Source organism: Schistocerca nitens, chromosome 9 (genome assembly GCF_023898315.1).
Source record: "Schistocerca nitens isolate TAMUIC-IGC-003100 chromosome 9, iqSchNite1.1, whole genome shotgun sequence".
In the NCBI taxonomy this organism is placed as follows: Eukaryota; Metazoa; Arthropoda; class Insecta; order Orthoptera; family Acrididae; genus Schistocerca; species Schistocerca nitens.
In genome coordinates this window covers 71,544,228-71,553,642 of record NC_064622.1, presented here as the reverse complement: position 1 = coordinate 71,553,642, position 9,415 = coordinate 71,544,228, and positions in this window count along the sequence as shown.

Sequence of the window (9,415 nt, the reverse complement as noted above, 5' to 3'; positions counted from 1 at the left end):
TGCTATTCCTTCACACACGAACTTCCCACGCAGCGTCTCTCGTCACCCGGGTGGTCCGGTGACAGGCGAGTTCTGCTGAGCTTGAAAGGGTTAAGCCGACTGGTGTGAGGGAGTCGAGTGGATGCTTTCCAGACGCCAACATTGTCATAAGAGCGACGGCGACACGTCCGCAGGGGCCTGAAGGAGCGGCTGGGCTAGAGATTCCGTTACTTCGGAGAAACTTAGTGAAAACACTTTCTGGCGGGCTACCAGCGAGGCGTGGGAATGACTTGTGTTCCCAGGCAGTCATGGCGGGCAAATTCCCGCGTTTCCTGCGAAATCGTAACTGTGATTGGCTTGCTCAGGGCATAGCTCTGTGATGTAGCAAAATCGGCGCAGAAATTGGCGCCAGGGTCTCCATTGATGGAATGGTAGTGCTTCGGCAATAGAGTGGAATTTTCCGCCGGTTTTCGAGTTGCTGATTGGAACGTTTAACCACGGCCACTGTCGTGGGGGCGGGAATGTTCTGTGTTCGGTTTGTACGGGTGCTCTTGAGGTAGTCAGCTCTCGCCTTTTGGTCGGGGTAGGTTACAAGACTGAGCTCTCGCTGCTCTGCTGGACAGTCTGACTTCCGTTGGCTGTCTAATATACTTTCATTTAATTGTAACTGTTTGACGAAGTTGCTGAAGTTTCGACTTCAACGTAACTTTCTGAGTACAGTTGCAATTGAGCGTTCTGCATACAAGCGGCCTATGTTGTCTGTCTTGAGCAGTTTTGGCTAAAGTTGACTGTATCGGAGTCACTGTGTGACTTCACTTGTTAAAATCAATCACTGTACCATCAGTGATTGTGTGGCGAGCCTTCTTCGTCTTCCTCAGAGGCGCATTTTTATTGTTGATAGGAAGTCTTAAGTATGGAACAACCAGACCAGGACAGTTTGTTTCGGACTATACCACGACAGGACGTCGAAGCAACCAGCCATCGCTTCCGGTACACCAGATCGTTCCTTGCAGTTAAGAAGACAGCTTGGTAATGTATGTCCGCAGCACCGGCAGATTAGGGAATTTGCTCTGTGACAGAGGTCAGCAGAGCGCGCCTGTTCCCGTCTTTTCTTACGTGGTTCTGTCTTGGGTGTTCATTGTCTGAATTCTCACTACTGTAGCAGCAGTTAATGTTGGGTTGGCTGGATGTTTCTTTTAAGATTTGAGTTGCAGGGAATTGGCTCCACATACCACTTGGTCATACGCGTCACAAGCTAGTTTATGGACAACTTAACCTTAACAGCATTTATTTGAGTATCCAATTTGACGTATTGTAAGTGTTTCATGTGTTTTTTTTTATTATTTGGAGTTTAGTCATAATAAATCAAATTGTTATTTTGGATAGAACTTTCATTCTGTGGATCGGTAAAGCAACCCTTTCATTTCTCACTACGTTAATGAAACTTTCCTTTATCAAATTAATTTATATCAAATTAAATTATTGCAGGTGCCAAACTCTTTTCTACTCCACTTGCAGGGTCGATTACAGTCAGTTCGTGTTTCTTCTTAATCCATGTGCCACAGCAAAAGTCGGAGTTAGAAAAGAGGGGGCTTAGAGCATCATTTCCATATGAAGATTCTAGAAGAATTTAAATACACTCCTAGCCCCGGCACCTCGCAACCTTATCTGTCCATGGATGAGCGACTGTGAAAGACTGCGGTGGACTCTGCGCGGCTGAGTATCTCCACATCGCGCGGCCAGGCTGCTTTGAAAACATCGAACGCGCCAGGTTGCCGCTAGAAGGATTTTTAGGGCCAATGGCGTGGTGTCTCGCACGTCTACTCATTACGGTCGCCTCCTCCGCCGTAAAAATCCCGGGGCTGCCCTTTCCTCCCCCCCCCCCCCTCACCTCTGCCGCCCCTTCTGCGCCATCCCCTGGCGCACATTACGCGACGCTATCGCGCCGGTGCGGCGTCGGTTCCGATGACGACGCCCTAGCGTCGGCGGCATCCGTCTCTCGCGCCGCGCGGAACTTTTTGAAGGTGGCGGGTCTGTAATTTATGACGCGACCTCCGTCTCTTCCCCCCTTTCCCGCTCGCCGTCACGCCGTGCTGTCCTCCGCCTCCCATATCCAGTTTGCATAAAAAGGAATCCTAATAGGCCATTAGTCTAAGTTTACAAAAAACACGCGGCGGCGCTGGTGGTCGCCACACGTTGACCGCGTCGGTATTAGAAACATTAAAAGCGGCCGCCGTTGGTGCTCTGACGCCTGCGCTCGCACGAGAGAGACAGAGAGAAGGACCCCAAAAAGAAAAATCACGTATATATCTGCGAGGGCCACAATTACATTAGCAAAATAAAAGTTTGGGTACTTTAATATAAATGTATATTTCTCTCTGCTTTTTCTTGCTGCTCTTATTCCCCGGTTTATTATTTTGAAAAATCGCGAGGCTCACGCATTACTTGGCATCCATACACATTAAAATGTATGGGTGTTAATTAAATAAAAAAATACGTAGTGCTTGGGCGATATTAGCAGCGCCGCGACGCTGTGTGCCCTCAGCGACGCCTCTGGCACGATCTACAAAGGTAAAAGCAAAAGCCATTTCCGTGACGTCATAATAAGTGAGTGAGTGCTGCGCGTCGGGGGTGGGCCGCAACGCGCGCGACTGTGTGGCTGGAGGGTTAGTTGGAGGGGGAAAGGGGGGTGGGGTGGAAACGACGGGGGATGAGGGGGGTGGGTGCTGAATGTGAGGCTACAGGCGGCGCCAGCAGTGGGCGGTGGTAGCGGTGTCAGAGTAGATGTCGGCGTTAAAAGTGGATTAATTACTTTAGCGGTCGGTTGTACATCAGCCGGCTTGCTGCGGTTGCAGATGTATATAGATGGATATGCGCCCCGAGGCGGATACTGCGAGGGCTGTTGCGTCAGACCACGTGGGGAGGGAGGCGTGATGATGCCGACGTGGCGGATGCAGCATATGTGATTTTGACCACACACACACACACACACGTGGGAGTCTCACACAAAAGCGAAGTGTGCCGAGCGGGACTGGAAGGCTGTAATTGGCCGTTCTCCTGTGTGTAAATATGATGTGTTCTTTCTTGTGCACAAGTACGTGTTTATAAGTGCTGTTTACATATACATACATGCTGCACCAAAAGAGTAGACAAACTAGACAGCTACATTTAAAAGCGGCGAGGCCAGGAGCCTACCATGTGGAACGAAAACAATGTACGATCACACGTGTGTGTGTCTACCTTGGGAAGACGGGGGGGGGGGGGGGGGGGGGCAGGCGCGCATGTGTGTGTGCGTGTTCGCCTATCCGTGTGTCAGCTGCCGAGCCAGGTAGCACAGCGGCGGAGAACGGCCGCGTGTGAAGCTCCTGAACTCCCACCCCTTTCCCCCAACTCCACTTCCACTATCCATCCCTCGTGCGTCAGGATGAGAGGCGCAGCGAGATGGACGCATTTCGCGACCAGAGCGCGGAGGGGCCGCGAAAAATTGACGTGAACTAATAATCCACCCTCAATCAGGATGCGGCGTGGAGCGCCGAAAGCTTTCACCGCTAACGCGGCTGATGGCCGCGGTCATAAACAACGTCCCGCGTTCCGTGACGGCGGGCGCGCGCTTGTGTCCCAGTGAGATGCGTCTGCGTATGATTTGCGTGTATGTCTGTGTGTGTGTGTGTGACAGGCGGTGCGTGACTCTGTGCGGGGTCGGCAGAGTAACCACCCAGCAGTGGTGTCGTAGGATACATTTCGAAGAATATTTAGCAACACACAACTATGTCCTGAGAAAAAAACAAAAAAGGAGAGCTTACCTCCTTAGTCATTCCAAGGATCATGAATTATCAGAATGTGGTGCACCACAGCTTGTAAAAAACTGCAGAAGATCATGATTACCTCCAAGATCTGCTGATAAAATTTCTTTCTTTAACAATCAGTTCCGGTCAATAGACCATCATCAGGTTCATAAAAGCCTTTATACTTTTATGAACCTTATCATGGCCCGTGGACCGAAACTGGTTGTTAAATAAAGAAATTTTTATCAGCAGCTGTTGGCGCTAATCATGGAGTTCTTCATCGATTGTGCACTGCTTGGGAACTGGTAAGGAACAGAGACATCGTTGGACAGGAGTAATCACAGGGGTAATGCATGACATGAAACACTGTACATACGTAGTAGAGGTCGCGTGGTTTGCTTATGTCCTAAAATGATACATTTTTCATCACATGGGTAAGCAGGATAACAAACAGAATTAACGTTCATGTTTCACACAGGTCAGACTCGCAACATAATGGTCGATTTCGGAATCTCAAAAAAATGGTTCAAATGGCTCTGAGCACTATGCGACTTAACTTCTAAGAGGTCATCAGTCGCTTAGAACTTAGAACTAATTAAACCTAACTAACCTAAGGATATCACACACATCCATTCCCGAGGCAGGATTCGAACCTGCGACCGTAGCGGTCCCTCGGCTCCAGACTGTAGCGCCTAGAACCGCACGGCCACTCCGGCCGGCATCGGACTCTCAGTAGGGAATATGTCCTCCTCGGGTACTGAAGCACATTTTGCACCAGTTATTCATGTTGGCTACCAAATTACTGAGGGGTCGTTGTGGGATTTGTCCCAGCCCTCTCTCAAGGCAGTTCTCAGTTCTTGTACGGTTTGAGGAGCGGGAGTTTCAGCAACACGCCTGCCGAGAACATCGCTGGCATGTACTGTAGGGTTTAGGTCTGGAGAGTTTGCAGGCCATTCCATACGTCCAATACCTTCACTTTCCAGTGTTTCCGACACGTCACCTGTTTCGAATGGGCTGTCACTGTCGTCCACAAGAAAAGAACTTTGGGCCCTACCGCACCCCTAAATAGACGGACACAATCCACAACAATCTCCCTTCAGTACCGCTGTACTGTAATAGTACCTCGCGCAAAGATATGCAGCCGTTTCGGCTATTGTGCATAATGCCTGCCCACACCTAGGCCATACCGATAACATTCATGAACATTCTGTGGTGTGTTAGTCCCTACACACTAACTGGTTGTCAGAATCACTTGCCACAGTGAAGTGGCATTCGACGAAGAACTTCAGTCAGGACCGCTGTTGCTGATCCCAACCAACGTGTTCCCCACACCAACGAACTCTTCCACAAAGGTGGCGTGGTGGAAGAAGGGTGGATTTAAGAGACTTCCGAGTATACCAACCAGCCTGATTTAGTTGTTGCTAAATGATTCTGGTGGAGACACGTGTATTCGTAGCGGTTGCAAGGTATGCAGCGATCTTTCTATGAGTGAGATATCTTTTCTTCTCGTCACTAGGGCTATGTATCGAACCTCTTGCAGTGTGGCGGTCCGTATGCGACCACCGTCATGATTACGCACAGCATTTCACCCTTGAGCACCTCTTTTAAGAGCGAGGTGACACTTTTGAACGCGCCGTTTAGAATGACCACACCAATGACACTTTGACGGGCTCTGAATCATCCAACTGCTCGTCCACGACCGTAAGCACTCAAATGATGTCTTGCAGACATATTGCTGTACCACATGGAATGTAGCAACATCGGTTTCAAATAACCGTTGTCAAACACAGTGTTGCAAGTGAAACGTCCCCTCTTGAAAAATTATATACGTGACTGGGCTTAAACTGACACACAATATTTTTAGCGCAACGCAATCTGACTTTCAATAATCCCTACAAAAGAATGGCCCTGACTAACATTAAACTATACCTTTCACAAATCACTTACCTCACAAAAATCTTCGTTACTCGAACTACTGCAATACAGCGAGCGCCACTACTGCCAGCTAAATAAAAGATTCAACTACGGAAGGCACTAACTACTGATAGGCATAGTTAGCAAATGAAAGATTTTAATAGAGAACAAACAATGTATTTACCTTAATAGTGTTGAAAAATCATAATATACATAGCAGTTCATGACATCTAGTCTTACAAATTTCAAAACTACGCCATTTCTCTCCCCACATCCACCACTGCTGGCGGCTCACCTCCAACTGCGCAACGCTACGCGCTTTTCACATCCAGCTGCCCAACACTACAATGGCAGACAACAATGCAAACTGCAACGGCCTTTCCGCAGTGCATACACCGGTTCCCGTCGGATTACCGAAGTTAAGCACTGTCGGGCGTGGCCGGCACTTGGATGGTTGACCATTTGGGCCGCCAAGCGCTGTTGCCATTTTTCGGGGTGCACTCAGCCTCGTGATGCCAATTCAGGAGCTACTCGACCGAATAGTAGCGGCTGCGGTAAAAGAAAACCTTCATAACGACCGGGAGAGCGGTGTGCTGACCACACGCCCCTCTTATCTGCATCCTCAACTGAGGATGACACGGCTGTCGGATGGTCCCGATGGGCCACTTGTGGCCTAAAGCCGGGTTGTATAGTCATTTAATGTGAGCGCACTTGCTCAAGAATACTGGGTTACTTATTCATGAACCAAATATTACTTATACTTATGGTAAATGAGCTGAGGAGGAGGAGGAGGAGGAGATTAGTGTTTAACGTCCCGTCGACAACGAGGTCATTAGAGACGGAGCACAAGCTCGGATTAGGGAAGGATGGGGAAGGAAATCGGCCGTGCCTTTTCGAAGGAACCATCCCGGCATTTGCCTGAACTGATCTAGGGAAATCACGGAAAACCTAAATCAGGATGGCCGGACGCGGGATTGAACCGTCGTCCTCCAGAATGCGAGTCCAGTGTGCTAACCTCGCTCGGTGGTAAATGAGCTGAATAAAACTGAGTGCTTATAACACTTCTTTTATTTAAATACTGCTATAATATATTTGTTTTGTGTGGGAAAATGGTCAAGATGAGTCCAATCGAGTCTGCATCACGTAAGAACCATGTGTTTTTGGTGGGGACAGCCTTGAGCCAACGGAAAAGCAAACAGAAGCGGAGTCAAGTGGAGACTTTTCCAGTAAAGAATTCAAAGGAGCTATTCTGGACACTTTATATCGAGTTCTTGAAGAGGGCAGACCTGCCTGCAGCAAGCGCGTGATTCGGTCGAATAAGTGATTGATTCTGGGCGGTGAGCGGCCGATACCAAACTTTAAATTTTCAAGGGAGTTATATTTCGAGAGGTCTGAATATGCTCCAGATTACAAAATCTAACTTTTTGCGCTTGTAATACGGAACTGTATCACGTGTGTTAATTTGTGAATCATCATGTTGAATTCAGAACTGTTTTGAGGTGGTGTATCTTTCATGTATTGTGCTCACAAAGTGCACCTAGTGTTTATCTTTGATGACTATTTAGTCTGGGGATTTTGCTGCCATTCCCGTAACACTCTCAACTTATCTTCTGGTAAACCTGCCGGGATGTAAGGTCGTGGTCCATGAAACTCTTCAGCTCCTAACGTTTCGTCCAGAGCCGCGCTGGACATCTTCAGAGGGGTGTTTCTCCTCCGGTGAGTCTTGCCGACTGACGGGTCGGACGTCTGAGAGCGACTTGTATATCGTAGAAAGTGGGCGTGACCAGAGTTGCACGTGATATGCAGAGATAATCTTTGTCAGAGATAAAACTTTTTACGTCGTTTGGAGGGACTGAGGCTGAATGACTCTGATATTTTAGTGAGTTTCAATGTGGTCTCTCTCTTCACTCGTGTTCCTCTGTTTGATTCGTTGCGGTTAATTGAAGCCAGGTTTGCTGCTGATTTAACTAATCTCTTTAGGCATGTGTTGACATCCACTTACTTTTTATTTAATGACCAGTATTACGAGCAGACAGATGGAGTTGCGATGGGTAGTCCGTTGTCTCCTGTGATCGCAAATTTATTTATGGAAGACTTCGAGGAACGTGCATTGGAGTCGGCCCCTTTAAAACCCGCCTGTTTCTTTAGATACGTTGACGATACCTTCGTTGTTTGGCCTCACGGTAGGGAGAATTTGAATGTCTTTCTAGAACATCTGAACTCGATCCACCCGAACATTCGTTTTACGATGGAGGTGGAAGAGGATGGTTACCTTCCCTTTCTCGACGTGTTGGTTAGGAGGAAGGATGATGGATCATTGGGACATGCAGTCTACAGGAAACTTACTCACACCGACTTGTACTTACAAGCTAATAGTTGTCACCATTCGGCTCAGCGTGAAGGGGTACTTCGTACCTTGGTACACAGGGCACATGTCGTTTCTGACGCTGAGACTTTGCCAGCTGAGCTGTCCCATCTTGAAGTTACATTTCGTCAAAATGGTTATAGTGATAGACAGATTGAACGTGCGTTGCGCTATCGACCAACTGTACGTTGGGTGATTGATGATAATTCTGAGTCAACACCTAAGTCTACTGCCTTTTTGCCTTACGTAGAAAACACGTCCAATAAGATCGGTCCTATTTTACGGAAATACGGTGAGAAATGTGTTTTCCGACCTCCATCTAAAATTAGAGCACTTTTGAGTTCCGTGAAGGATGATCTTGGACTGCGTAAGGCGGGTGTATATCGTATTCCTTGTAGCTGCGGCATGGCATATATTGGTCAAACTATCAGGACCGTGGAGGACAGATGTACTGAGCATAAACGGCACACACGATTACAGCAGCCAAATAGATCTGCTATTGCCGAACATTGCTTGGATACTGGTCACCCCATGTTATATAATAACACCGAGATATTGGCATGCACGTCCAGCTATTGGGACAGTGTCATTAGGGAGGCAGTTGAGATTAAATTAGCGAGCAACCTCGGTAACAGGGATGGAGGTTTCTGTTTAAACTCTGTTTGGAATCCGGCTCTCTCCCTTGTCAAAAAACAGAGGAACAGAGTCAATGCTGCCTCACCTGCGAATTCATAGTCTCACTATCGATAGCTCTGACTTTGGTCACCTTTGGTGGCACTAGTGTTCAGTGTGTGTGTGTGTTATCTTTCCTGCTTTTGTCGGAGAACCGAGGTATTAAATTTGCATGCACGCCGCCTGTCCGTTGCAGTTTGCCTTGAAAATGGCGGGGTGTTCTCCCGCCGAAATATCGGCGGTCGCTGAAAGTGTTACCTGGCTGAATTCCCGGAAGTTATTTGAAAGTTGTATACGCCAGGAGAAACTCAGGTCTCACAATATTTCAGTTGATTGACGAAAGAAGAAAGCACAAAAATGTTCCGGTAAGTTCACGCTACAGGAATACAAGTCGTTTAGGAATGAAATAAATCTGAAGTTCAGGGAAGCTAAGGCGAAATGGCTGTACGAAAAATGTGAAGAAATCTAAAAAGAATTGATTGTTGGAAGGATCTATTCAGCACATAGAAGTTCAGGCAACCTTCGGTGAGATTATAAGCAAGGACAGGAACATGAGGAGTGCATTGGTAATTCCACTGTTAAACACAGAAGAGAGAGCGCATAGGTGAGGGGAAGGACCTGTCTGTTGACGTGACAGAGGATATAGAGGAGGAAGCAGGTCTCGATAGGGAAGAGATAGGGCATCCAGTATTGGAATCAG